At 43.1% G+C, this 26,313-nt stretch overlaps 1 protein-coding gene across 2 annotated transcripts in view; it reads left to right on the top strand.

The window, feature by feature from the left end:
- Nucleotides 1-3,155: 3,155 nt before the first annotated feature.
- The window catches only part of ANXA11 (annexin A11), a 56,732-nt gene continuing 33,574 nt past the window's right edge, over nucleotides 3,156-26,313 (top strand). The window contains exons 1-2 of one of the 2 annotated variants that reach the window (XM_030570292.1): nucleotides 19,718-19,824; nucleotides 20,734-20,906. The gene's annotated coding sequence lies outside the window, so the exon portion shown is untranslated. Of the gene's footprint in view, nucleotides 3,502-19,717; nucleotides 19,825-20,733; nucleotides 20,907-26,313 lie in introns of those variants that run through there. The other variant, XM_030570291.1, reaches the window with a different exon arrangement.

The following is a 26,313-nucleotide window of genomic DNA, read 5'->3' as shown; positions in this document are numbered from 1 at the left end:
AAACCTTAGACCTACTGATTGCAAACCAAACTTGGGGGTAAATCACAAACATCCTTACAGATTCAATGGTGAGATTCCTACTGACTTCACTGGACTCTGGATCTGGCCATAGCTGTGCTGCATCTCACAAGGCTCTAGTAACCCTGTTTCCCATATCTCCAGCACAATGAGAAAATCTCATTGTAACAGTTTACCAGTTGGTTCAAACTCACCATGCAACTCTTACAGGCTCCTTAGGTAGTTTAATGGCCCCTCCTCCCCCAAATGTTGCTATAGGCAGCAAATAAACTAGCTAGAAAAAGAAAATGAACACTGTAGTGCAGCAGCTCCAAATGACAGACCCAATGAGGGATATAAAATTGTCCCTTGTATAACTGTAAAAGGTACCTAAGGAGCCTGTACTCAGAGGGTAGCATTCCTGTGGGGAGACGTCCAGAAATGAAATGCATTAACCAAATGCCTCCCTCCCTGCCTGTATGAAAAAGGCAGTCAGTGAGCTCATCCTACAATGGTTTCCTTGTCCCGAATTATTCCATAGACTGCCATAGCTGCCCCAGTTCCTGTTTGTGAATATTGTGTTAGTGAAAGTTGGACCGGCTTCCCCCGTGGGCATTTAAAGGGCCCGGGGCTGCCTGCAGCAGCTGGAGTCTCTGGCCCTTTAAATCACCACCTGATCCCAGCTGCCAGAGCTGCAGCGGGGATTTAAAGGGCCCGGGGCTCCACGCAAATTTGGATGTAACGCAGTGAAGCAGCGGGGCTTGGGTGGCGCTTTAAAGGGCCCGGGGCTCCCCACTGCTTTACATCCAAATTTGTGTTATATTAGGTCGTGTTCTATCGGGGTAGAGGTGTATTTGGATTTCCATGAGATCAGTTAAGCTCATCTTTGTTAAAGCACTGTGAGATCTACTGATGAAAAGTAATATATAAGAGCTAAGTATTATTTGGTTATATCTAGAGCCAGATGCTGCACTGAACATTTAAACCAGCCCTAGAATGGCCTGTTTGCTTAACACCCAGTCTGTCCTCTACCTTACTTACTCTCCCTAGAGTCTGTACCCTCTGTGTTCTGGGATTCTTGTTTCCCCCAAGGTCCCTGACTTTTGCTTTTCTTTGCTCTCTGCCATTGTACAAACATATGCCTCCTTTTCACTTTGCCAGCTACTTAGCTTAATCTCCTGGTCTCTGGAGCAGTGATGTTGATGCTCCAACCCAGTTAGAATTCATACTACAAACCTCTTAAGTTATACTGCTCCTATCACATGGTGCTTCCATATTCCCCTTGGTCCATATGTGCCTAAGTACTTACTACAGCTAATATAGATCCCAGCACTATGGAGGTATAGTTTAAATGATTCCTTCCAATGTGCATCACCTTGCACTTGTCAACAGTGGACGTAGTCTACCCTTATGCTACCTATTCACCTAACTTTGTTCGGCCCTTTGAAGTTCCTTAGTCTTCACTGTTTTTGATGAACCTAAATAATGTTGTCTCATCTGCAAAGTTGGATGCATTGCAGTTCCTTCCTTCTTCCAGATGGTTTACAAATCTTCACCATCAGCAGTTCCTGTATAGAACTTTAGGCTACTCACTCTGGCCTGTGAAAAATTTAACATTTATGTGTACCCTGTTTTCTCTCTTGGCTTGTTTCTAATCCATGACTTTAATTCTTACTCCATTACTATTTTGTTTCAGTAGTACCCTCATGTGAGGGACTTTATCAAATGCTTTTTGCAAGCTCAAAAAAAATTGTTAACCAGTTTACCTTCATCCACTGATTTGTTGATGCTCGCTCTCACAGAATTCTAGTAGATTGAAGGGAGAGTCATGATTTTCTTTAGCAGAAGTTGTGTTGCTTTGCCTTTATCATATTTTCAGCCAGGTGTCTAATAATTTTTTTTTAAATGATCATGGCAAGCAGCTTTCCTCATTGTGGAGTAAGGCCAATGGGCTTGTAGCACCCAGGATCATCCTCAGCACCACTTATGAACATAAGAACAACATTCCCAACTCTCCAATACATTAGCTGATGTTAAGGAGATATTGCAGATTTTTGGTAGCAGTTTAGCTACTTCATTCTTAAATTCCTTCAGAACTCTTTGGGTGCATATCATCCAGTCCCCTGCCTCAATCTATTTAGTTTATTCAAGAGAAGGTGAAGAGGTGACTGCATCATGCTCTACACCTGCCTACATAGGGTAGAGATTTTTGATAATAGACAGCTCTTTAGGTCATGTCTACACTTACAAGTTATACCTATACAGATCTGCCACTGCAAGAGCACTCCAACATTATGCCAATGGGATAGAGCTCCCCAGCTGACATAAAACCAGTTCAGCCAGCAGCTGTAGCTATACTGGCGGGAGAGCATTTCCCACAGACATAGTGCTGTGCACACTAGTGCATACCCCATGAAACTTATGTGGCTCAGGGGGGTGTCTTTTTTCAGTGACGTGTTCTCACCTTTTATCATCTGAATGGAAGCAGAAGGGATAATCAGGGCTAAAAAGCAGCTACTTGGTCTATGAAAGGGAGGGTGTAAATGTAACAGGTGTTTTCAAAATAACCATGTCATCAGTGCAGTATTTTCTAAACAAAATGAAAAGCCTGAGGTTACCACACCATTATTTCTATGTACCAACCTCTTTGGAGCATGGCCAGTCTTTCTTCTGTGCTTGTACAGAGCTTAGTACAATGGAGTCCTGGGGACCCTATAGTACCATGGCACTATAAAGAGTAATTATTATTGTGTGTGAAAGGATAGGAGTGGAGCAGTGACTTAGTGAGGGAGGGGCTGGCTTCTCAACTTCTAAAGGGCTATTAAAAAGCCTGACCAAATGCTTTGTTCTGACCTACAGTCTGTACAACCTCAGGGTGACTTCACCGAGGTTGGGGAGGGTTCAGTCAGCTGGGAGTTAGTCAAAAGGATGTTGCAAGAAAAAAATTACATAAAATATTCTCCGTTTCCTTTTAGGTTTAGTGACAGTGGACATGCAGCCTCGTACGTGGGAGACCCCCTGACTCCACAAGCAGGCAGGTCACAGCGTAGATACGCAGCCTGTTTTGGGTGAGTTTTCAAGCTCCACCCAGGCCCTCGGGCGTGCGCTGCTAACCCTTTGTAACACTGACCCAGCCCGGGAAACCCACGCGCTGCTGCCTGGGCAACCGCCGAGCGGGCGGAGCAGGAGCAGGAGCTCGCCCGGGTCACAGCAGAGCTCTCCGGAGCACGGAGCGAGTCACACCTGCGCTTTCCGAGCAGGGCAGCCCGCTGGGCTCAGGAAAGCTCCGCCTTTCCCCAGGCTGCAGGACGCGCTGTCATGTTTTCCACGGCTGCTGCGGGCGAGTGACAGTCTCCTCCCCGCCCCGGGCCCGGCCGAGCCCGCAGCGGGGAAGCAGGAAGAGCTCTTGTCAGCAGCCTTGGCTCCTCCTCCTCCTCCCCCAGAGCGTCTCGGCCCACGGGCGCAGCGGCCGCCTCAGCTTCCGGGGAGCCCCGCGTCCCTCAGGTAGGAGCCGGGGGTGCAGGGGTGGCTGGGCCAGCCGAGGCGCGCAGGGGACTGGGGGCGCTGGCGTTGGCGGGGCCGGGCTGGCAGGCGAGGCGAGACGGGGCAGCGGGGAGCGGCGCAGGAGCGCCCACGGCACCTGGACGGGGCTGGGCGGGCCCCTTCCCTCACCCCCTTCCTCTGCTGCGCTCCCAGCCCCGACTGCCGTTCCAGGGCGCGAGGCCGAGCTGCCCAGCCCGGGGAGCTGCAGCGGGACAGAACCAATCAGAGGCCCGCCCTCGGCTGTAGCGTACCCAGGGTTTCTGGTGTAGCTTGACTGGGGCATTGCTGGGTTGGGACTGCGAGCTCCGGAGTGGGGGGGGGAGGCGCTGTCTTTCTGTGCCGTGCAGCACCTAGCCACAGGCAGGGCTGCAAGGGAAATACGTGTCATTTTCACTGCTCAGTAACTACTGTTGAAAGGGCAGGAGGGGTATGTATACGGGGGAGGGGAGGAATATAAGCTTTTATATTTACATTTTTCCCCCCCCCCGCACACATTTTCCTATACTTTTGGGCAGTAGCCAACAGTGTGATGCCTTGTGGTTGCTTCCTGGTATGGTCCAGGAGAGTGGCTAATAAAAATAACCATGGTGAAATATATTGTTAAATATTACATAGGTCATACATGTGCCTTTTAATCAGCTGAAAGTGTTTCCTCTTCACCTGAATTCCCTCCAGAGTGTTGTCACATTACATGCTCTTCTTAGGTATGTTACATTTAATTTCAGAAAGGGGGAACTACACAAAAACTGGGAGGTTAGTTAAACAAAAATTAAAAGTTACAGCACTAAAAGTAAAATCTCCCTGCAAGCTGCATGGAAACTTTTAAAAGACACCATAATAGAAGCTCAAATGTATACCCCAAATTAAAAAAAACATAGCAAGAGAACCAAAGAAGTACCACTGTGGCTAAACAACAAAGTAAAAGAAGCAGTGACAGGTAAAAAGGCATCCTTTAAAAAGTGGAAGTTAAATCCTACTGAGAAAAATAGAAAGGAGCATAAACTCTGGCAAATGAAATGTAAAAATATAATTAGGAAGTCCAAAACAAATTTTGAAGAACAGCTGGCCAAAGACTCACAAAGTAATAAAAAATGTTTTAAGTACAGAAGTAGGAAGCCTTCTAAACAACCACTGGGGCCATTGGATGATCAGGCATGATAAGGCCCTTGTGGAGAAACTAAATGATTCTTGGCATCGGTCTTCATGGTCCGATTCCCAAACCTGAGCCATTCTTTTTAGGTGACAAATCTGAGGAACTGTCCCAGATTGAGGTGTCATTAGAGGAGGTTTTAGAACAAATTGATAAACTGAACAGTAATAAGTCACCAGGACCAGATGGTATTCACTCGAGGGTTCTGAAGGTACTCAAATGTGAAATAGCAGGACTACTAACTATGGTATGTAATCTATCATTTAAATCAGCTTCCGAACCAAATGATTGGAAGATAGCTAGTGTGAAGCTAATTTTTAAAAAGGTCTCCGGAAGTAACAGTGGCAATTACAGGCCGGTAAGCCTGACTTCAGTGCCGGGCAAACTGGTTGAAACTATAATAAAGAACAAAATTGTTAGACATATAGATAACATAATTTGTTGGGGAATAGTCAATGCAGTTTTTGTAAAGGGAAATCATGCCTCACCAGTCTACTAGAATTCTTGAAGAGGACCAACAGACATGTGGACAAGGAGTGGATATAGTGTATTTAGATTTTCAGAAAGATTTTCAGACCTTTGACCCTCACCAAAGGCTGTTGAGCCAGGTAAGCTGTCATGGGATAAGAGGGAAGGTTCTCTCATGGATTGATAACTGGTTAAAAGATAGGAAACAAGGGGTGGGAGTATATGGTCAGTGGTAAATAGTGGTGTTCCCCAGGGGTCTGCACTGGGCCCAGTTCTATTCAACATATTCATAAATGATTTGGAAAAGGGTAAACAGTGAGGTGGCAAAATTTTCAAATGGTACAAAACTGCTCAAGACAGTTAAGTCCCAGGCAGACTGCCAAGAGCTACAAAAGGATCTCAAAACTGAGTGACTGGGCAACAAAATGGCAGATGAAATTCAGTGTTGATAAATGCAAAGTAATGCCCATTGGAAAGCATAATCTCAACTATATGTATGAAATGATGGGGTTTAAATTAGCTGTTACTACTCAACAAAGAGATCTTGGAGTCATTGTGGATAGTTCTCTGAAAACATCCACTCAGTGTGCAGCGGCAGTCAAAAAATGTTGGGAATCATTAAGAAATGGATAGATAATATGACAGAAAATATATTGCACAACTTTAAATGGAGCGTATTCTGTAATTGAGCAGGGACGTGAGATCAAAACAATGTTAAGCGAGAGGATGTTAAGTGGGGAGTTACTATATATAAATCCATGGTATAACCACACCTTGAACACTGTGAGCAGATCTGGTCACTTCAACTCAAAAAAGATATATTGGAATTGGAAAAGGTACAGAGAATGGCAACAGAAATTATTAGGGATATGGAACAGCTTCCATATGAAGAGAGGTTAATAAGACTGGGACTTTTCAGCTTGGAAAAGAGATGACTAAAGGAGGATATGATTGAGGTCTATAAAATCTTGACTGGTGTGGAGAAAGTGAGCAAGGAAATGTTGTTTATTCCTTCACATAACACAGGAACTAAGTGTCACCTGATGAAATTAATAAGCAGCAGGTTTAAAACAAAAGGAAGTACTTTTTCACACAACATATAGTCAATCTCTAGAACTCATTACCAGGGATGTTATGAAGGATTTATAACAGGGTTCAAAAAAGAACTAGATAAGTTCATGGAGGACTGACAGCCATTGATGGGCAGGGATGCAATACCATGCTCTGAGTGTCCCTAGCCTCTGTTTGCCAGAAGCTGGGAGTGGGTGATGGGATGGATCACTTGACAATTGCTTGTTCTGTTCATTTCCTCTGGGGCACCTGGTACTGGCCAGTCGGAAGACAGGATATTGGGCTAGCTGGACCATTAATCTGACCCAGTATGGCCATTCTTGTGTTCTGTGTTCTTATTCATGCTGGGAGGTGCGATTAGCAGTTTGTGTAGATGTGCTTGTGCTAGCTCTGTTTGAGCATCTAAACATAGCAGTGTGTCCATGGTGGCACAGGCGGCCACTTGGCCTGGAGTACAATCCTCCCTGACCCCCTGGCTATGTACTGGGGTGGCAAACCTAAGATGTCATCCATGCCACTACGGACACACTGCTGTCTTTTAGGTACTAACGTGAGTACCTCTGTGTGAGCTGGGAGACATGTTTCCCAGCTCAAATGTAGACATAACCAGAGAAATGAACTGTCAGATGAATGGGAATCCCTGCCATTAGGTGGAGCATATAGGGCAGGGGTGGGCAAACTTTTTGGCCCCGAGGGCCACATCGGGGTTGCAAAACTGTATGGCGGGAGGGTAGGGAAGGCTGTGCCTCCCCAAACAGCCTGGCCCCTGCCCCCCTCAGAACTCCCGACCTGTCCAACCCCTCCCCCACACCTTTGTCCCCTGACTGCCCCCTCCTGGGACCCCCCACCGCAAACTGCCCTCCTGGGATCCCACCCTGTCCCCTGATGCCCCTGCCCCCTGACAGGCCCCCCAGGACCCCTGACCCATCCAGCCCCCTGTTCCTTGTCCCCTAACTGCTCCCTCCTGAGACCCCCATCCCTAACTGCCCCCCCTGATCCCACTCCCTATCCAATCGTCCCTCCTCCCTTCCTCCCCCACCTCCTGGGACCCCCACCCCCTATCCAGTCCTCTTGCTCCTTGTCTCCTGACTACCCCCCCCCCCGAACCTCCGCCCCAACCAACTGCCCTCTCTCCCTTGACTGCCCCCTGGGACCTCCTGCCTGTTATCCAATCCCCTCTTCCCCCGCTCCCTTACCATGCTGGCGGCAGGACAAGCTTATTCGAAAGCCTGGGAGGTGGGCAGGTGCAAGCTGTGCTGCTCGTGTGGTGGCATGGCTGCAGGGGTGGGGGGGAGGGGCTGGGGATTAGCCTCCCTGGCTGGCAGCCCAGGGACTGGGCAGGACGGTCCCCGCAGGCTGGACGTGGCCTGCGGGCCGTATTTTGCCCACCTCTGATATAGGGGATGGATCTAGTGTCTCAAGGGGGAATTGCAAGTGATGCTTCAGGAAGTGAGGGGAAACTGCATTGGGTAAAAAAAAGACATGAGAGTGTGCATGGCGGCTCTTTCCCTTAACCCATAAAATATATAAATACAACTGCCATTGAGTAAATCATCGGAAATAAATGTCCTAGACCAAGCCTTAAAATACATATAAGGCTATTTTCTCTGTTTACAGTGGGGTTATGCCAGCCGAGAACTTGGCCTCATATCTATCTCCTTATTGAGCAAGGCAGAGTTCCCAGACTCACTGAGGTTCTTGTGGAAATCCCACCTGCTAATCCTATACCTAGTAGTCACCAGAAGTCCTGCATCATGAGAGCCTGTCATGCTGTCCTGCAATGGCTCAAGAGCATAGGTACCAACGTCAGGGCAGACTGTTAAGAACCACGACACAAACCCCAAATCGGTTCTGAATTCTGTACTTAGATTTCACTAGCCAATTATCAAGTGTAAATTCCTCAAGTACTGTACTAGCCTTAACATGAAGTCATAGACAGTCCCCTGGGGTACTCCATCTGTCTTGTGATAGATGGTCTCTTACACCAAAAATCACAACAATATTCAGATTACTCCCAGTTCCAAAGGACCAGTCCCTTACCTCAGTTCAGTTGCATCTTAGATCTCTCACCAAAAACAATGCTTATATCCAAACTTGTAATAAACTATCTAAAGAGTTACTAACTAGGAAAAGGAAATAAGTGTTATTTACAAGGTTAAAGCAGATAAACGTAGATAAACACAAATCGGTTCTGATCTTAAGTTTCCAAAAGTAATAGAAATTTTTATAATAAGCAAACTTTCTATGTTCTTTAGTACTAACCTACACTAAGCACTGGTATTCTTTTGTTTTTGCTTAATGATCTTTGCCCTTCAGAGTTCAAGCAGCATAAAAGATACAGTTCCTCCTTGCTAGGGTTTTTGATTCCTTCCCGCCTTCTGCAAATTCAACTGTTGGGAGGAATTCACTTGCACATCTCTGGGGGAGGAAGGAGCAGTCAGCAAAGTCTTCTATCCTCTAAGGTTCCACAATGGTTCATCTGGTGGAGTTGGCCTTCTTTTCTTGGCCAGGAGATAACACCTCCTGCTGGAAACTAATATGTCACACTCGATGCTTCTCTTTTGTCTGATGACTTACAGTTACAAACACTTCAGTATTGCCTTATAACTAGTCAAGCAATTTAAAAAATTAATTACGATTAATCGCGTGATTAATTGTGCTGTTAAATAAATGTTCTATTATTCTTTAAGTATTTTTGGGTGTTTTCTACATTTTCAAATATATTGATTTCAGTTACAAGACAGAATAAAAAGTGTAGAGTGCTCATTTTACATTTATTTTTTGCTTACAAATATTTGCACTGTAAAAACTAAAATAAACAGTATTTTTCAATTCATCTCATACGAGTACTGTAGTGCAATCTCTTTATCATGAAAGTTGAACTTACAAATGTAGAATTATGTACAAAAAATAACTGTATTAAAAAATAAAACAATGTAAAACATTAGAGCCTACGAGTTCACTCAGTTCCACTTCTTATTCAGCCAATTACTAAGACAAACAAGATTGTTTACATTTATGGGAGATAATGGTTCCCCCTTCTTATTTACAGTGTCACCTGAAAGTGAGAACAGGCATTCACAAGGCACTGTTGTAGCCAATATCATAGGATATTTCAACCACCATGCCAGAGGACATGCGTCCATGCTGATAACGGGTCCTGCTCGATAACCATCCAAAGCTTTCAGATGCCACCAGCAGAAGGTTGCTTTTTTTTTTTTTTCGTGGTTTGGGTTCTGTAGTTTTTGCATCGGAGTGTTGTTCTTTTAAGACTTCTGAAAGCATGCTCGGTACCTGGTACTTCTCAGATTTTGGAAGGCACTCCTGATTCTTAAACCTTGGGTTGAGTTCTGTAGCAATCTTTGCATTTTGTCAAATCTGCAGAGAAAGTGTTCTTAAAATGAACAGCATGTGCTAGGTCATCATCCGAGACTGCTATAACATGAAATATATGGCAGAAAGTGGGTAAAACCGAGCAAGATTCATACAATTCTTCCCTAAGGAGTTGAGTCACAAATTTAATTCAAGTTTTTTTGTTTGTTTTTTGTTTGTTTTTTTTTAACAAGTGGCATTAGCATGGAAGCATGTCCTCTGGAATGGTGGTTGAAGCATGAAGGGGCATATGAATGTTTAACATACAGTATCTGGCACGTAAATACCTTGAAATGCTGGCTACAAAAGTGCCATGCAAACGCCTGTTCTCACTTTCAGGTGACATTGTAAATAAGCAGTGGGCAGCATTCTCTCTTGTAAGTGTAAACAAGCTTGTTTGTCTTTGTAATTGGCTGAACAAGAAGTGGAACTGAGTGGACTCGTAGGCTCTAATGTTTTACATTGTTTTATTTTTGAGTGAGCGAGATGTGATAAATCGATCAATCGCCATCCACCGATCCGGTGAGTAGTGTGGGCTTACCCATAGGCTCTAAAGCTTTACATAGTTTTGTTTTTGAGTGCAGTTATGTAACAAAAAACAAAAAAAAAATGGTAAGTTGCACTTTCACCATAAAGAGATTGCACTACAGTATTTGTATGAGGTGAATTGAAATATACTAGTTCTTTTATCATTTTTACAGTACAAATATTTGTAATAAAAAATAATATAAAGCGAGCACTGTACACTTTGTAGTCTATGTTGTAATTGAAATCAATATATTTGAAAATGTAGAAAAACATCCACAAATATTTAATAAATTTCAATTGGTATTCTTTTGTTAAACAGTGTGATTAAAACTGCGATTAATCGCGATTTTTGAGTTAATTGCATGAGTTAACTGTGATTAATTGACAGCCCTACTTATAAAGTGAGATACAGATATTATGACATTAATGCATACAGCAATTTACAAGCATTTCATAACGTCTGAACACTGAATGTGCTTAGAATTCTAATACCTATTTTAATAATACTAACACAGGTGAGTGAGATGGATTTCAGCTATGTATTTGTTAGTGTTCATTTGAGACATGGGGACCTTCGTGTGAGCTACCTGGTCTGCCAGCATCATGGTGTCACAACTATCAAAATGCTTGTTTGAAACCACATTTGTGGCGAGGGTTTAAAGTCATCAAAGCAGCTCTGTATGTAATATGATATTTAATGGGAAGCCAGTGTAATGACTGTGTTGTTAAAAAATAGTTTGGGGGTGGGAGGGAAGTGGTATTAGATTAAAAATCCACACAGCTATTCTTGAGGTCAAGCCTACAGAATATTTTATTTACTAGTTCATAAATCAGCCAGTTATGGTAAATGCTGCCTCTGGAGGACCATTTACTATCTGGTAGCATGGGAAAAAGGTCGCATGGGATGAAATGTAATTATGATCCAGAGATGGCAAGAGGGAAGCTCTGATCAGAATACAGATATGACCAGAGATGTTGGTCAGATGAGAGAGTAAGCTGTGATATTAGCACGGCGGCTGACTCTAAGGGCCAGGCCCTGTGTACTCTTTAGTATGTCTCTTTGGTGCTGCATATAGGAAATCCTGTGTCAGCTACAGGGAAATTCACAGATGGAGGCTTATCCTGAATTAAATCTGAAAGTGAATAATACAAGTGCTCCTTCCCTTTTTATTTATTTTCATATCAAATCATATTCGTTTTACACTACTCCTAGAACTTTATTTCTCACTGTGCCACTTTATACACCCAGTGTAACGTTATAAGCATTTAACTGCATTATATGGGCTGTGTAGAGAAAAGATGGAGTCTTGACCGCTGGTTAGGGTCACCTTTGGCTTTGGGTGTTCTTGGGCTTGTAAAATAAGCATTAAAGTTAGACGTTAAGGTAAGAAAAGGAGTTTAAACATTTTGTCACTTCTTGTTGCTTATATTTCAGAGTTAATGTCCCCCGTAACAAGTGAGGTACTAGTTTGCCCCTCTTTCAGTTATTGCATAAGCTGTTTGCACACAGAATACACTGGGAAGGTTTTTCAGCAAACCATAAGCACTAGAAATATAGTTTAAAAAAAAATTAGGCGGTGGAGCACAATCCTGTGGCAAAAATGGAGTCAAAGGAGTCATTTATTAGTTGATGGGTAAGGCTCCGTGTTTGTCATGGAAGTCACGAATTCCGTTACCCTCTGACTTCTGCAGCAGCCCCATGCAGTTGGACCAGGAGCTGCTTGAGCAGCTCGGACAGCCCCCGGGTCAGTCACACTGGCTGCCCCCCAACAGCAGGAGTTTAGGTGAGGCGGGGCTCAGGGCATAGGGTTGGGGCTGTTGCTTACCTGCGGGGGCTCCTCTCCCTCAGTTCCCCTAGCTCCACGAGCCGCTTTTGCTGGCAGCCAGGCACCGCCCCTTTGGGCATTGGGGCATGGGGCAGAGTGGAGGCAGCACGTGGAGCTTCCCAGGAGCTGGGTAAGGAGCAAAGTTGAGCCCACCTCCCAACACCCGCGCCTCTCCTCTCCCTCCCCCCCCCAGCAGCATCTCCCCACCCAACACCTGTGCTCCCCTTTCCAGCACACGTGGTGCCCAGTTTGTCGGGTATTTTTAATAAGTCGTGGACAGGTCATGGGCCTGTGAATTTTTCCCTGACGTATGAAAAATGTATTGCTAAAATGTAGCCTTATTCATGGGGCCTACCTAGAGGCAGTGGCACCACAAATATGCAAGGAGGTCACCTGCAATAAACTCAGCTTTGTCATTGTTCAGCTGAAGAAAACGATCTGACATCTGGGTCTGGACTTAGGTAAGACACAATAGCACAGAAAGAACCTGTGAAAGAGAAGATTGGAGCTCAGTGTCATCAGAATAACGATGATGATTCAAATGTACAGGCAGATATCTGAAGTTTGATACTAAACACCACGGTTCTCAAAACAGAGCCTGCTAGATTTTCTACAATATACAGAAATTATATAGGAATAGAATGCACAGGTAGAACTAATAAGTAGTGTTCTGATGCTTAGGTGATTGCCTTCACACACCTTTTATAATGAATAGTATGGATGGAGGTAGTCCTTTAAATTACGGTAAAACACCACTATTGACCCCAGCATCTCAGCTGAATGGTTTGCTGTTGACCTGAACAACAGAGACCTTACTGTATTTCTCAGCTTCTGATATTATGCAGATACTGTATTTCCCTTCTTGTAGCTGCCAGGGTGAAATATCCTGCTGTGCTGCAGGTATATAGGTAGTGAAAAGGGCAGCAGTAAATATTTACAATGTATTGCTTCCACTGTTTTTCCATCCCAGTCTTAATTCCGGATTCTGCCCTCTGATTTTTATAAAGCTTCCTCTGACCATTGATATAGAGCTAGTCTGTCAACAAGTTATCTGTCTTTTTAAAGGGAGGAATTGCATGTGATTCAGGTATCCAAGCAGTAGATGTCTGCTACAAGCTGGAGAGCTGGTCTCTGGTGCATTAACCCTATGAGAATTTGTATCCATATTACTGCAGAAGCCAGCCATGCGGCAGCTGCACTAGTGCTAAACAATTGGTGTAGATGGGGCTCAGGTATTATGACATGAGAACTTGGTCTGAACAGGCTTTTGTTTCATGGTGGTAATAATACTAGAGCCCTGTCTACACCAGTGCCTATCTAGAGCGTGGCAAAATGTTTCAGGCAAATAGTTTTAGACTGAAAAATGCAGTCCCAGTGGATCCAAAACTGTGTTGATTTCTTTTTAATACCACAGAGGGAGGGGGTGTTGGTGTTAGCTCGGTGGTTGGGAGTTCTTGCTTGGGGTTTGATAGACAGAGGTTCGAATCTCCCGCTGTGAAACAGACCCAAAACAGACTTTTTTGATTAATAAAAAATTCCAAAAACATTCAGATTTTGTCTTCTCAGCTAGGCATTGGATTGTAATACCACATTCTCTCCCTGAAGCCACTGAACAGCCATCATATGGGAACAATGGAAGGTGGTCCTTGGATACAGGGTCCAGGGAGTTCTGAGGCACAGTTTCAGTTTGTTCCATTAGAGCAAAGATGGGTAACCTGCGACCCATAGGCCGCACGCAGCCTATCAGGGTAATCTGCTGGCGGGCTGTGAGACACTTTGTTTACATTTACATGGTCGCCCGCAGCTCCCAGTGGCTGCAGTTCGCTGTTCCCGGCCAATGGGAGTTGCAGGAAGTGGGTTTTGGTTTGGGCTGATCTTCAATAACATTGTTCAGCCTGCACAGTGTTATTTATAAAGGGACACTTCTAGCCTGAAAGCCACATTTTGTCTGAAAATATTGTACCTGGGATTGTTACAAGTACTAAATTACAAGAACCCGCTAAATTTGACAAAACTTTGGATATAATCAGACTGGACACCTGTAAAGTCAGCCAGTTTCTCCTTTGTTGAAAAGACTTAAAATTGATGGAACAATTTTTTTTAATAGTAATGATAAAACTCTGGAGATGATATGGAAAGGAGACTGTCTCAGAAATGGTATGTTTAGGGTTAAAAGGATTGTATTGGTAAATGTCAGTAAATGTTGATTTCACCATATACACACAAACTGACAAAGTTTACAGATAGTAAAGTAAGAAAAATGTTGCTTGGGAGCTTGATAGGGTCAAAATCCAATAATTTAGACTTTTAAATTAGGCTTTTTACAAATGGACAAGCAAATGAATAGTGAAAACAGATATGATTTGTTGACTTTAGGATAATATATATGTGTAAAATATATTCTGGTACATGATGTTGATAATTTGTTTTAATGGTTAATAAAACTTTTTGAATCTCAGTGTCGTCATCAAATAGCTGTCTCCCAGGCATAATTTCATACAACTGTTAAAATTTAAATTGATACAATAAAAAAGTTTAAAATGAACATCAATATCTTTAAAAATTATTTTTAAAAATTGAATTCTGCCCAGTGTTTTTATGTTAAAGATGTAAATTGATCATGTTCTTTTCAAAATTGTTTTGTTGATTTGACATGTGCTGATGGAAGGGTCACATATTGTAAGGGTTGTAGCACTTCAGTGTAGACACGAGCTACAGAAGCAGGAGGGGTTTTCCAGGTAATGTAAATAATCTACCTCCCCTAAGTCAACGGAAGCAGACAGTGTAGCACTGTCTACAATGGGTTTTTTTTTTCTCACCTCTCAGTGACGTAGTTAAACTGACTTAATTTTCTAGTGTAGACAAAGCGTTACTTTTTTTTAACAACCTTTTGACTATTTTAGTAAAATTTAGTTACTGTGGAATGCATAGATTTTTTATTTTAAATACAGTTCAGTTGGTGCCTGTGAGGAAGTAGTTGAGGCACAGCAGTAACTCTTTGCCGTCATTAATGAACAAAGCTCATAGTCAAAGTGTGACTATTGAATACAGTACTTTGCATGTTGACTTCCTGGACAATTCAGACCTGAGGGAGTTGTAGTGAATGTTGTTACACTAGTCTCCATAAAAAACTGTTGACTGATTATATGCGGATTGATAGTTAACTGTGTTTTGACCGTGGCCTTGCCAAATCTAGCTAGCTTCTTACAAATAGGGTGACCAGATGTCCCAATATTTAACCCTTTGTCCCGCATCCCAATTAATGTATGACCAGAACACCATTTGTCCCGATATTTGGGTAAGGAGGCGAGTGGGAGTGAGGCGCTGACCCTATGGGTGCTCCAGGGCTGGAGCACCCACGGGGAAAAATTAGAGCCAAGCTTCCTCCTCTCCTCCTCCCTCCATTCCCCCAGCATGCTGCATCCCTCCGCCTCCCCTCTCCAGCACTTCCTGCCACATAACAGCTGTTTGGCAGTGCTTAGCGCTTTCTGAGGGGTGGGGGTGGAGGAGCAGGTACGCAGCACGCTCAGGGGAGGAGGTAGAGAAGAGGCAGGGCAGGAGCAGGGTCTTGGGGAAAGGGGGTGGAATGGGGGTGGAGTGAGGACAGATGCTTGGGCAGAAAGGGGCGGGGGGTGGGTGAGCAGCCACCTGGCAGAGGGAAAGTCAGTGCTGTAGGGGTGAGTGGCGGGTGGGCAGGGGGTGTGTGAAGAGGTGAGGGGCGAGGAGGCGAGTGGTGGGTGGGGGACTGAGGAGGAACACAGCAAGCCAGTGGCAGGCCGGGGGATGAGGAAGGGCGTGCTGGGGGGGCCGAGCGGGGCGGAAGCAGGACCTAGGGCAGAGTGGAGGCAGAACCTGGGAGAAGCGGGGGTGGACTGTGGGTGGGGCTGATGGCACCCCAGTGTGTCCTAATATTTTAGTGTAGTGATCTGATCACCCTGCTTACAGAGCACATTGATATATTTGTACTGCATAGGTTTCACAAATACAGCTTCTACTAAGGTCTCTTCTACCCAGTATTTCTCAACCAGGGGTATGCAGAGGTCTTCCAGTGGGCACACCAACTCAATTGGATATTTGCCTAATTTTAAAACAGGCTACATAAAAAGCAGTAGAGAAGTCAGAATAAACTAAATTCATACAGACTTGTTTATACTGCTTTGTATACTATACAGTAAAATATGTATAAGTACAATGTTTGTATTCCAGTTTATTTATTTTATAATGATGTGGTAAAATGAGTGAGTAAGCAATTTTTCAGTATTAGTATGTTATGACACTTTTGTATTTTTATGTCTGATTTTGTAAGCAAGTAGTTTTTAAGTGAGGTGAAACTTGGGGGTACACAAGACAAATCAGAGTCCTGAAAGGGGTACAGTAGTCTGGAAAGATTGAGAGCCACTGGGGTTTTCCATCCTAGTGTGTATGAAACTGTCTCCTTAAGAGCTAGGTATTGCTGTTGTAGTTTTTCCCCTTCTTTTGCAGTCTCTGGAACAGAAATACAGGTATTTGCAATAGAGGTTTCGAAAGACTTCTGTATTTTTTTTTTTTCCCCCAAGCTAGGTGGAGAGAATTCCGGAATCCTTAGACCACAGAGGGTGGCTGCTACATTCTCCAAGGCCCCACCTGATAGTTTGTTATACAACAAACAGTAAACAAGGCAGGCGTTTGTAATACAAATTGCCATCATGGTTAAGAATGTTTGTTTTTTCTTTTTTAGACAACTTAAATATGACACTGTGTTTTTGTATCAAAGAAAAGGGCAAGGTTATTTTAGTGCTGTTTGACTCTTTGAAAAAACCTACTCAGAGTAATTAAGACAAAAAGGCTAAATATTAAAGGCTGAAATTTTGCAAGGTTTGGGCTGTGTTGGACATATGCCTTTTAAAAATAGAATATTCTAAACCTCTGAGGAGTAATTGAACTCTGAAAAACATCCATGATATTTGTATGGAGGCTGTTTTATCTGTTCTCCAAATGACTTTATAAAAAATATTATAATTAAATCATAACCATTCAATTGAATCATATATTCCAAGAGCTCATGGACCTAATTTGATGTCAGCTGAAGATGTTTTCCTTATGCAAACATTTTGTTCTTACAGTGTGTCTCAAAGTAAGTATCATAATGTGTGTATTGTCAAAAATGTTTTATTGACTGAAAGTATAAGAAGCATTTCAAAATGAACTACCATGGTGGTGCTACAAAAGGAAAATGATCAATCAGGGCTGCTTGTAAACTGAGAGATGGAATTAATTGACCTTTTGACACTGGGTGGGGAAGTTAAAAGCTTGTACAGACACAGTTAAAGGCTTTGGTGTTTGTTGTCCCCCAGTATGTATTTAGGGACTTCTTAATAAACCAAGAGCTTGTCTACGTAGTGCTTGAGGAGTCTAAATTTTAGGGCACTCCAGTGTGTTGCACAACAACTGGCTCTCATGGACTGTGCTGGTATTCACTAGAAGTTCTCTAATGAGCATTAGTGTTATCCCCCAAACCCACAGGGAGTGAACTATCCCAAAGAGCACAGAATACAGTGCTATCCCAAAGAGCACAGAAACAAATGTTCAGCTGCTTAATAATGATACAAATAATACAGGATTTTTGGAATTAAAACCTGGATTTTTCTGTGGAATATAGCAATCGAGCTATGATGATTGGCTGCTCCATATCATGCTATTTAACTATTAGCCCTTCCCCTCCTCCTCTGTAAATCCTAATGGCAAAGTTTCCCTTAAAAAGAAGCATAGCAGGTACATTTCTTTCCTTTGCTTGTGATTTCTCTGACATTAATGTTGGTGAATGGCTGCTAGAGACCATGGTCCTGCATATGTCACAAAATGTGGCAGTGACATAGGTGCGAATGTTTTTGTATTGCTCCTCCGTCCTAACCACTGGCTGATCTGGAGGAATTACATACGTGGCTGAGAAACCAGGTTCGAGTCTCCAGCCTCATTCAGGTCCATGCCCTTTCCTGAGAATGTGGGTGTCCCAGTGGGTAATGATAATTGTTGGGGGTTGAGTTGATCAGACAGCCTGAGGCCTCCTTTATTGATTAATCAGAGAATACTTGCATATGCACTGAGAGACGACAAGTCCCCTAGCAAGGGGTAAGTCGCTCTACCTTACGCAAGATACCTGTGCTTATAAAGCCTAAAACCGCAATTATCATATGAGCTTATAAATCCTGTCACTACCTTATTTGGCTGATACATGACATTTTCTCAAAACAATTATTGCAAAAAAGGCTAAAATTGCAAAGCTTGTCTTTCTACTCCTCTTAGGAAGCTCCTGCTATTGCCAGACCTTGACACCCCGGTTACCCTTTTCTTGCGGTATGAGCAGCTGTTTCTTGAGCAATTTTGAGGAACTTTTGTTCCAAAAATACATATTGTTTGTTCTGTTAGTCACGTTATTATGATTTATATTTATGTTACATGAGCTACTTAATAAACTATAATGACCTAGCAGCTTGTTAGTTTAATTCCGGCAGGGAAGGGATTGGTTATTGAAGGGATTTCATGTCAGTGTTAACCCCTTATAGCAGCATTTAAATGTGGGTTTAGCAGCAGTTGGTGGTTATTGTAGTGTTAGCAGCATTTAATAGTGTTATGATAGTGTATATTAAAATCAGAGAGTGAGCCTCGGGTGAGTTAGTAATTGATTATCTTCCTTACTTTTCTATATGTTAGTATGATTGAGGCCTATGGCCTTGATGTAATTATTAGCTTAATCAAGACCCGGCTTTTGGGCCTGGGGTTAGTTTTCTTTATCAATATTGATGAGAACATGGGCTTACCTTGCCCATTTGTTTCACATAGATTGAAAGTTGTACTTTGATAACTGTTGGGGCAGTCACTGCCAACTGTGCTAACATAGGTGGGACCTACTGTGAATCATCTTTAAAGAGTCTTGGTGTGGAGCTGCTGAATTGCTCACTTCATGAAATCAGCCTTTGAAACTCCACAGTAGTCCCATTGAGGTCTCTCTTGAACATATTGTGCATTTTCTCTCAGGCATGTGGTGATTCGCAAGGTATAGATAGTAATTCAGAAGTACAGTGATTTGTCAAGTCCCTTGTGGGAAATGCAGAATTCTCACTTACCACTGGTAAAAGAAACCTTTGCTACTTCAAGGAAATAGATTAAAAAGACAACAGTTTGTTACTGTTCTTAAATATGGTAGAACTCTTTTCTTTCCTTTCTGTTTCTGTCTTTATCACCACCCTGGATGGTGATACATTGGATTCAGTTGTAACAACTGAAGACTGAGAATAGAACTCCAGTAATTTCAAAATAGCATGGTAACTTCTCTAGCTTTACTCAAGTCCAAAGGAAATTCTATCAGATTTGGAAGGGCTCCTGAAGACCATTCATTTCTGTCACCCCACCATTCTGATTAAAACAGAGACGAGCAGCAGACCCAAAGAGTGTGGGGCAAAGGTAGAAGCCAGCATGCAGGCTGTGGCTACGGCCAAGGAGACCTTAATCAAGCTTTGTTGGGGGTAGTGGCTGTAGCACTCGTGCTGGAGAGGATCCTGAAGCAGTTGTTGGGGGAAGAAAGGGTTTGAAATCACTCTCGTTAGAGGCAGCAGTTGGTGATTGATCTGATGCCACTCTGGTATGAGGCAGAAGCAACTGCCAGGCAACCGTCACTGCGGCTCTAGAGTAGCCCCTGGTAAGGAGTGCAGCTAGCAATAAGATGCTAGAGGGAACTCTGACCATGCTTCCTTGCGTTCAGTGGGGGACAGAAATCAGTAGGCCGCCTCCAGGGATTGGGCTGGCATACAGCTCCAGAAACTGGATCTGGGACAGCCACATCTTTCCACCATTCGTGGATATTCGCCGCTTGTGCCTTCTGGAGAAGGACTGGTGAGCAAGGTTGTTTGTCTCTCTTATGATGTCCCTTCCAAACAAGTGGGTGCCTGTTTCACCCTGCTCTTTTATATGCCTGCATTCTTCATGGAACTGGTGAGATGGTTTAATTGGGATCATTTTCTGCTTGGGAAAGTATTTGTCTTCACTGAGCTGGTTTGAGTGAGTGTGTCTGTGTTCTTTCCCCTCCTCCCTCCCCCTTTAATATAGGGGAGGGTTTTCAATGGCCTGCACCAATATTAGAATAAAAAAGCCATTAACTTGTTACATGACATTATACTACTATTGCACAGGTCATATCTTTGGTTGTTTTAGGCCTGACTCACTCCTGCTAATGGTAGATTCAAGCTGTTTGGGGTTTTACAGGAATAGAATGCATTTTTTGTTTTTTAAATCAATGGGAAAACACTGTCCTATCTTATACTGGCCTTGCTTTGACAGTGAAAGTAGTTGTTCCTATAGCTGTCAACTTAATTTACAAAATTCCATCGCCTTTTCTTGTCCTGTCACTTAAACAAGACCTAACACAGCAGGAATTAGTTTACTAGTCACCCTCTTGGGTACACTGTAAATCCTCATGGTGGAAGGCTATGAGTTAATGGGTGCCACTCTGCATAGCACATCCATATGAATGAAGTTACACATGTGAATTAAAGTTTGCAAGATTGAGGCTTAAGTGCATAGTGTTTTTCAGTGATAACACCAAACTTGTCCTGGAGTTACTGCCTTTTATTATGTGGGTGTTCTTCCTCAAGGATGATTAGTCAACCACTGCACAGGCACAGCAGAACTACTTATGGGAGTAAGGGATGCAGGGACCCTGTATTTGCAGGGATCAAAATTGTGTCTTGTTTAGATTGTGGTTGTCTGTTTACCTCATGACTTATTTGGTGTATTTTATCTCAGATGCTTTCGGGAAACATGAATACAGAATAACCAAATGGATATCTCTATGCTGCATGCTGTCTATCTGAACCCATTGTGACCCTAAGAACCCTGCAATGCCAACTGGCAAAAGGTTCACTCTTCTGTAACAGCAACTCCTAACGGGCTGCTTTCATAGTATTTGTCTAAAAAAGGTGACTAATAAAAGCTTATGTCCTATTGATACTTATAATCATTGTGAGATGTATGTATGATGATTTTAAGGAGTTACGTATAGGTGCAAAAATGTGTCTTAGAGTTTGTGTCCCAGGCAGATTTGTGAAACAAGTTTTATCAGACAAAGGGATGTAGACTCTCCAGTCTCTCTGGGTGTTCATGTCTAAATCAAGCACTGTAAGCCAACACAGTGGAAACCCATTTTACATACTGAACCAGCTGGGGGATGTGAAATCAACAGTAAAGAGCACACTGGAGAATAAAACACTGGTGTGTGGGGAGTATACTTTAAAAGTTTACTTGTAACTTTGTAACTGGGGAACAAGGACAGCAACCAGTTATCCTGCACCTTGGAAGTAAATGATCAACACAATTACATTCATAAAAACGGGATCCCAACTTGTCTTGGTTGGAAATGCTGTGAAAAATCTTTTGGTGAGACAAGATTGCTTTTAGACAGATGATTTGTTTGCCTGTAAACAGTAAGCTGAGGCCATGTCTACACTACAAAGTTGCAGCGCTGGTGAGGGGTTACAGCCCTGCAACTTAGGGTGTGTACACACCTGCAGGGCATTACCAGCACTGCAACTCCCTGTTTGCAGCGCTGGCCGTACACCCGGTCGTGCCTCGGGTGTAGAGGATCCAGCGCTGGATCACCAGCGCTGGTCATCAGGTGTAGACACTCACCAGCGTTTTTGTTGACCTCCGTGGAATAAGCAGGTATCCCAGCATACCTGAGGAAGCCTCTCTGGTAATTAAGCAAACTCCCCTGCCCTCCAAGCAGGTCTCCTTCCCCGCGGTGTGCTCTGGCGTTCCCCAACCCCCCCTCCAAGCAGGTCTCCTTCCCCGCGGTGTGCTCTGGCGTTCCCCGACCCCCCCCTCCAAGCAGGTATCCAGCCCCGCGGTGTGCTCTGGCATTCCCCGAGCCCCCCTCCAAGCAGGTATCCAGCCCCGCTGTGTGCTCTGGCGTTCCCCGACCCCCCCCCTCCAAGCAGGTCTCCTTCCCCGCGGTGTGCAACAGCGCTGCAGCATGGCCACATCGAACACCACTTGCAGCGCTGGTTGCTGTAAGTGTGGCCACTCTGCAGCACTGGCCCTATACAGCTGTACTAATACAGCTGTAACAACCAGCGCTGCAAAATTGTAGATGTAGACATACCCTGAGACTCTGAGAAGCATGTTATACCTCCTTGTTTTCTGTGTAACCATTTCTGTTCCCACTTGTTATCCTTATTTGCTGTCTTTTAGATCCTAATCTTTATGATTAAACTTACGGTTGTTCTCACTATTAATCTATCTCTGTGCTGTGAAGTTATCAAGGACCTGATCCTGAATTGTACCAGTCTAGCTGTGTGCATACTAACCCTTTGGGGCCTGCAAACCTGTTAATTTTGGGGAGTGTCCAGTGACAGATGTGTCAAGGAGGTTGCGGGGGTTGGTGTATGCCTGTTGCTTGTCTGCACAGAGAGAGCAAGGCCTGCGGAGACCTGGAAGACAGTGCTTATGTGGCCAGAGGCTGTTAGTTTCAGGCAGCTCATAAACAAGAGTTTAACACTAGTGGGGAGGTGGTGTGACAGCCCTGACACCCTAGGGAGCATAACCAGATTTCACCCAGCTCATAGTAGTGTGATATAAAAGTAACTTGCAGTCACTCTACTTCTTGGTGTACAAACTATATAATTTTGGTTTGGCCGTTAAAGATATTGCTAGATCCAGATATGATTACTTATTCATACTGAGTCTTACAGTGTGACAGACCACTTGAAAACCCTGTGTATGTTAGAAGTTATCTGAAATGTGGTCATTTTGAGCAATAGAGAGAAAAGCTGGTGGTCTTCTGGTGACATTAAAGAAGGCAGAAGTAATTTACTGTAGCGTCATGATATTGGGTACACTTTGGTTTAAGTGCTGTAGTACACAGAGTCTAAAATCTAATCTAAGATTATTCAGTTAGATCCTCTCAGTTTTCAGAGTTGCTGGTGTGCTGAAGATCTATATTGATAGCAAACAGGATTGTTTTCTGTTTTTGTTTCTGTTTTTTCTGGTAATCCTGCAGACTGAAAGCAGAGCAGGAACAGAGTTGCAGTGTTAGGCCAATGTTATCCATGCTTTCCAATGCATGTTGACTTTTTTTTTGTGGTGTTAACCTTGAATTTTCAGGGTTTTTAATATTCATCTTGCTTGAGAAAAATGCAGTAGTTTCTTAAGAATTTTTTTTTTACCCCTTATTCTTATGTACAGTCTTTGAGTGTGCAATTGGATGCACATGTTTAAGCCAGTATTTCCCCAAACAAGGATATCCAGAAAACATTTGGCTGAGACAAACAACCATTGGCAACCAATCAGTGTAGAACTTGACTTAAGAGGAAGGGAGGAAAGTTCTTTTTCTGAGCAGATAAAGGATGCTCAGATACTACATGTACACTTGTGGGAAATACTCTATAAATGGATATAATCCTGACTCCAGCTTAACAAACATTCCCTGAACAGGAAAATACTTTCACTTTAGACAAAGGGTTTAGTGTGTCAGTAATTCAAGTCCTTGTGGAGTTGGTAGTCTTTAGAAGGACTCGGCTGCAGTGTCCACGTTATGTAGGGATGAATTAACGCATTTCTCTCTAGATTGTCCTCAATTTTACCACGTGGCACCTTTCTCCTGGTTCTCAAACCTTGCACCACTGCTTTTCCTCACCACCTCCGTTTGACTCCCGCATGAACTTTTGACTACCTGATCCTACAAAGACTTAAGCACATGCTTAAATGTACACACTGTGAGCAGTCCATTGACATGAATGGAACTGCTTGTGGGTTGCAAAGTTAAGCATTTGCCTAGTAGCCCTTTTCTCCCACTGAGACCCCATATTCAGGTGTGTGAGGAAAAGAGCTCCATATCCATGGAGGTGGGGGGCGGGAGGGGAGAGTGAGAGAGGAAGATTAGTGTTTAGCATAAAGTGTGTTTATTTGTCCAGTGACATCAAGATTGTTTTACCTCCTTACCTTCCTAAACCAGACCACCAGTCTAGCCGCCTTCTCACCCTCACATATAGCTCTCTTCTGTCATGGCAATAATGTTCTTCTAATTATCTATCTCTATGAAGTCCCACTCTGATATCCAATTAACAGAGTAGCACTACATTCAGGTAACTTGTGGGCTAGTTTTCCTGTTAGATTGCAGGACCAGAAAACATCTTCTTTAATGTGAGCTTATTTTATATTCCTGTTCGAATGTTTTTGCTTCACAAAATTGTTTTATCATATGCACTGTGCAGGGCTTTATGGCACTAGATGTATCCTTACTTACTTACTGTTAATGACTGTTTTTCTAATAGTTTGAGGTCTCTTTAAGGGTACTCACGACAGCTGTCAAAATTCCTGAAAACTATAGGGGGAAATCAACGGATTGCTTTCAGATTTCCAGGCTGCAATGGTCAGTGCACAGTCTCTGTTGCAGGAAATCATATTGATCTAGTATATCTTGTTTGATTGCAGTTTAAGGGAGTTGCTGTGGACAGGCTGAAGTGAAACAAAATGGCTTAAATAATTAATATGGCTGAAAGTGAAAGTAAACAGGCTCTAAATCCCAGAATCAGATATGCTAGGAGATGTCTGACACCAGAGTATTTTCTGAATAATGTGAAATTTGTAGTCATTGACTAACTTTGCTTCTGTTCCTACTGTGGTATGGTTCTGTATTGCTGAAAATAAATACTAATTAACAAAAGCAAAGTTAAGTATGCAGTTAAGTATCCTTCACATGCATCTGAAGAAGTGGGTATTCACCCACGAAAGCTCATGCTCCAGAACGTCTGTTAGTCTATAAGGTGCCACAGGATTCTTTGCTGCTTTTACAAAAGCAAAGTTTTTTTTTTTTTTTAACAGAGCTGCTTTATTGAGGAACCTTCATACTGAGCTGCTGTGTGGTGGAAACAGCTTCTTTTCCCCTGCTTTGACCTTGTTTTGACCAGGGTTTGTAACTGCGGCTTCTGTGATTTTTTTTTCTTATTCCATTTTATTGCCTCCCCCCCCTAAAAAAAAAACTCCCCCAAAAAACAGCCAGGACAGAAAATGTTGGGATGTTTTCCAAGGAAGTAATATTATGGTATGTTACAAAATTAGCGAACTTCAGTAATGGTTTTTCTCCTAATTCTGCTTCAGAAGGCAATTTTAAACACATCATTAAAAATGTGAGGTGTTTTTTTTTTCTCCTAGGTGAATTCATTTTTTGTTTTCCTCACTTATCATTGTCTCATGGGTTGTTGAAAGTACCTTTGTGTAGGGAATCATAGGTTTGGTGAAATGAGACTGTAGTGCTTTTTAAGGATGATTATACATGATTCTCAGTAACATGTCTCTTGGATGGAAACCAGAAAGGTTCCCAAAGAGAAACCGTGAATGGCACTTTCTGCACATGAGATAGGGCTTATGTCAAATCACAGATTGAGTCAATGTTTACACTTAATGCAATGGGTTTAAAATATTTTATTGAATTAGGTCATTTCTACAGTTTAAAATGGAGGTAGTCTAGACAAGTATTTGAAATTGTATAAAATAAACACACACACCTCCCATTTTGGGGTGGGGGAGGGGCTGAAATATTAAAGAGCTCTTATCTGACATAATGATGAACATGACTTGCATTCAATGTAGGATGACCAGATAGCAAGGGTGAAAAATCAGGACAAGGGTTTTTATTTTTTATTTTTATTTTTTGGGGAGGGCGGGGAATGTCTTAAGTGCCTATAGAAGACCAAATCCTGAATATTTGAGGCTGTCCCAATATTGGGACATCTGGTCATCTAGTTCAGTGCGGACCAGGACAAATCTGACTTTAATGATGAAAGTGATTATATCTTGCTCAGCCCTGGGTTTAATCACAGTTAGCTGATAGGATGCTGAATGTGACTTGTCCTCATCTGCACTGACTGATAAATGAGTTCAGCATTATAGCCTCATTTGATTAGCCATTGGTAAACTGTGACAGAGTTGACACCACACGTGGATAGAATTTCCCAACGAGAGAGAGAGGAGCTGAGGCAGCATAGTCTCGAGAATTACAGCGCTGGGCTGGACTCAGGAGATCTAGACTCTATTCCCAGTTTTGCCACTGACCTACTATGAGCCTTTAGCCAAATTACTTCACCTGTGTGCATGTTTTCCCCCTCCATCCTTTGGCTTGTCTTATCTAAACTACAAGGTCTCTGAGACAGTACAGGACACAGGGGCCCCTGGTTTAAGCAGTACTGTAATGCATATAATGCTAATTAGATTAAAAGGGGTTTTACAACAAAAATAGACCATGACATTCCTGCTCTCATGCTCTTGAGCATGGCATCTATGCCCAGTGAGTTCTAACTCTGGGCATCCTGTAAAATTTTGTGAAGCTTT

This window comes from Gopherus evgoodei, chromosome 7 (genome assembly GCF_007399415.2).
Source record: "Gopherus evgoodei ecotype Sinaloan lineage chromosome 7, rGopEvg1_v1.p, whole genome shotgun sequence".
NCBI classification, from domain to species: domain Eukaryota; kingdom Metazoa; phylum Chordata; order Testudines; family Testudinidae; genus Gopherus; species Gopherus evgoodei.
The sequence above is the reverse complement of the archived record's forward strand: the minus strand, read 5'-3'. Positions and strand labels throughout refer to the sequence as shown.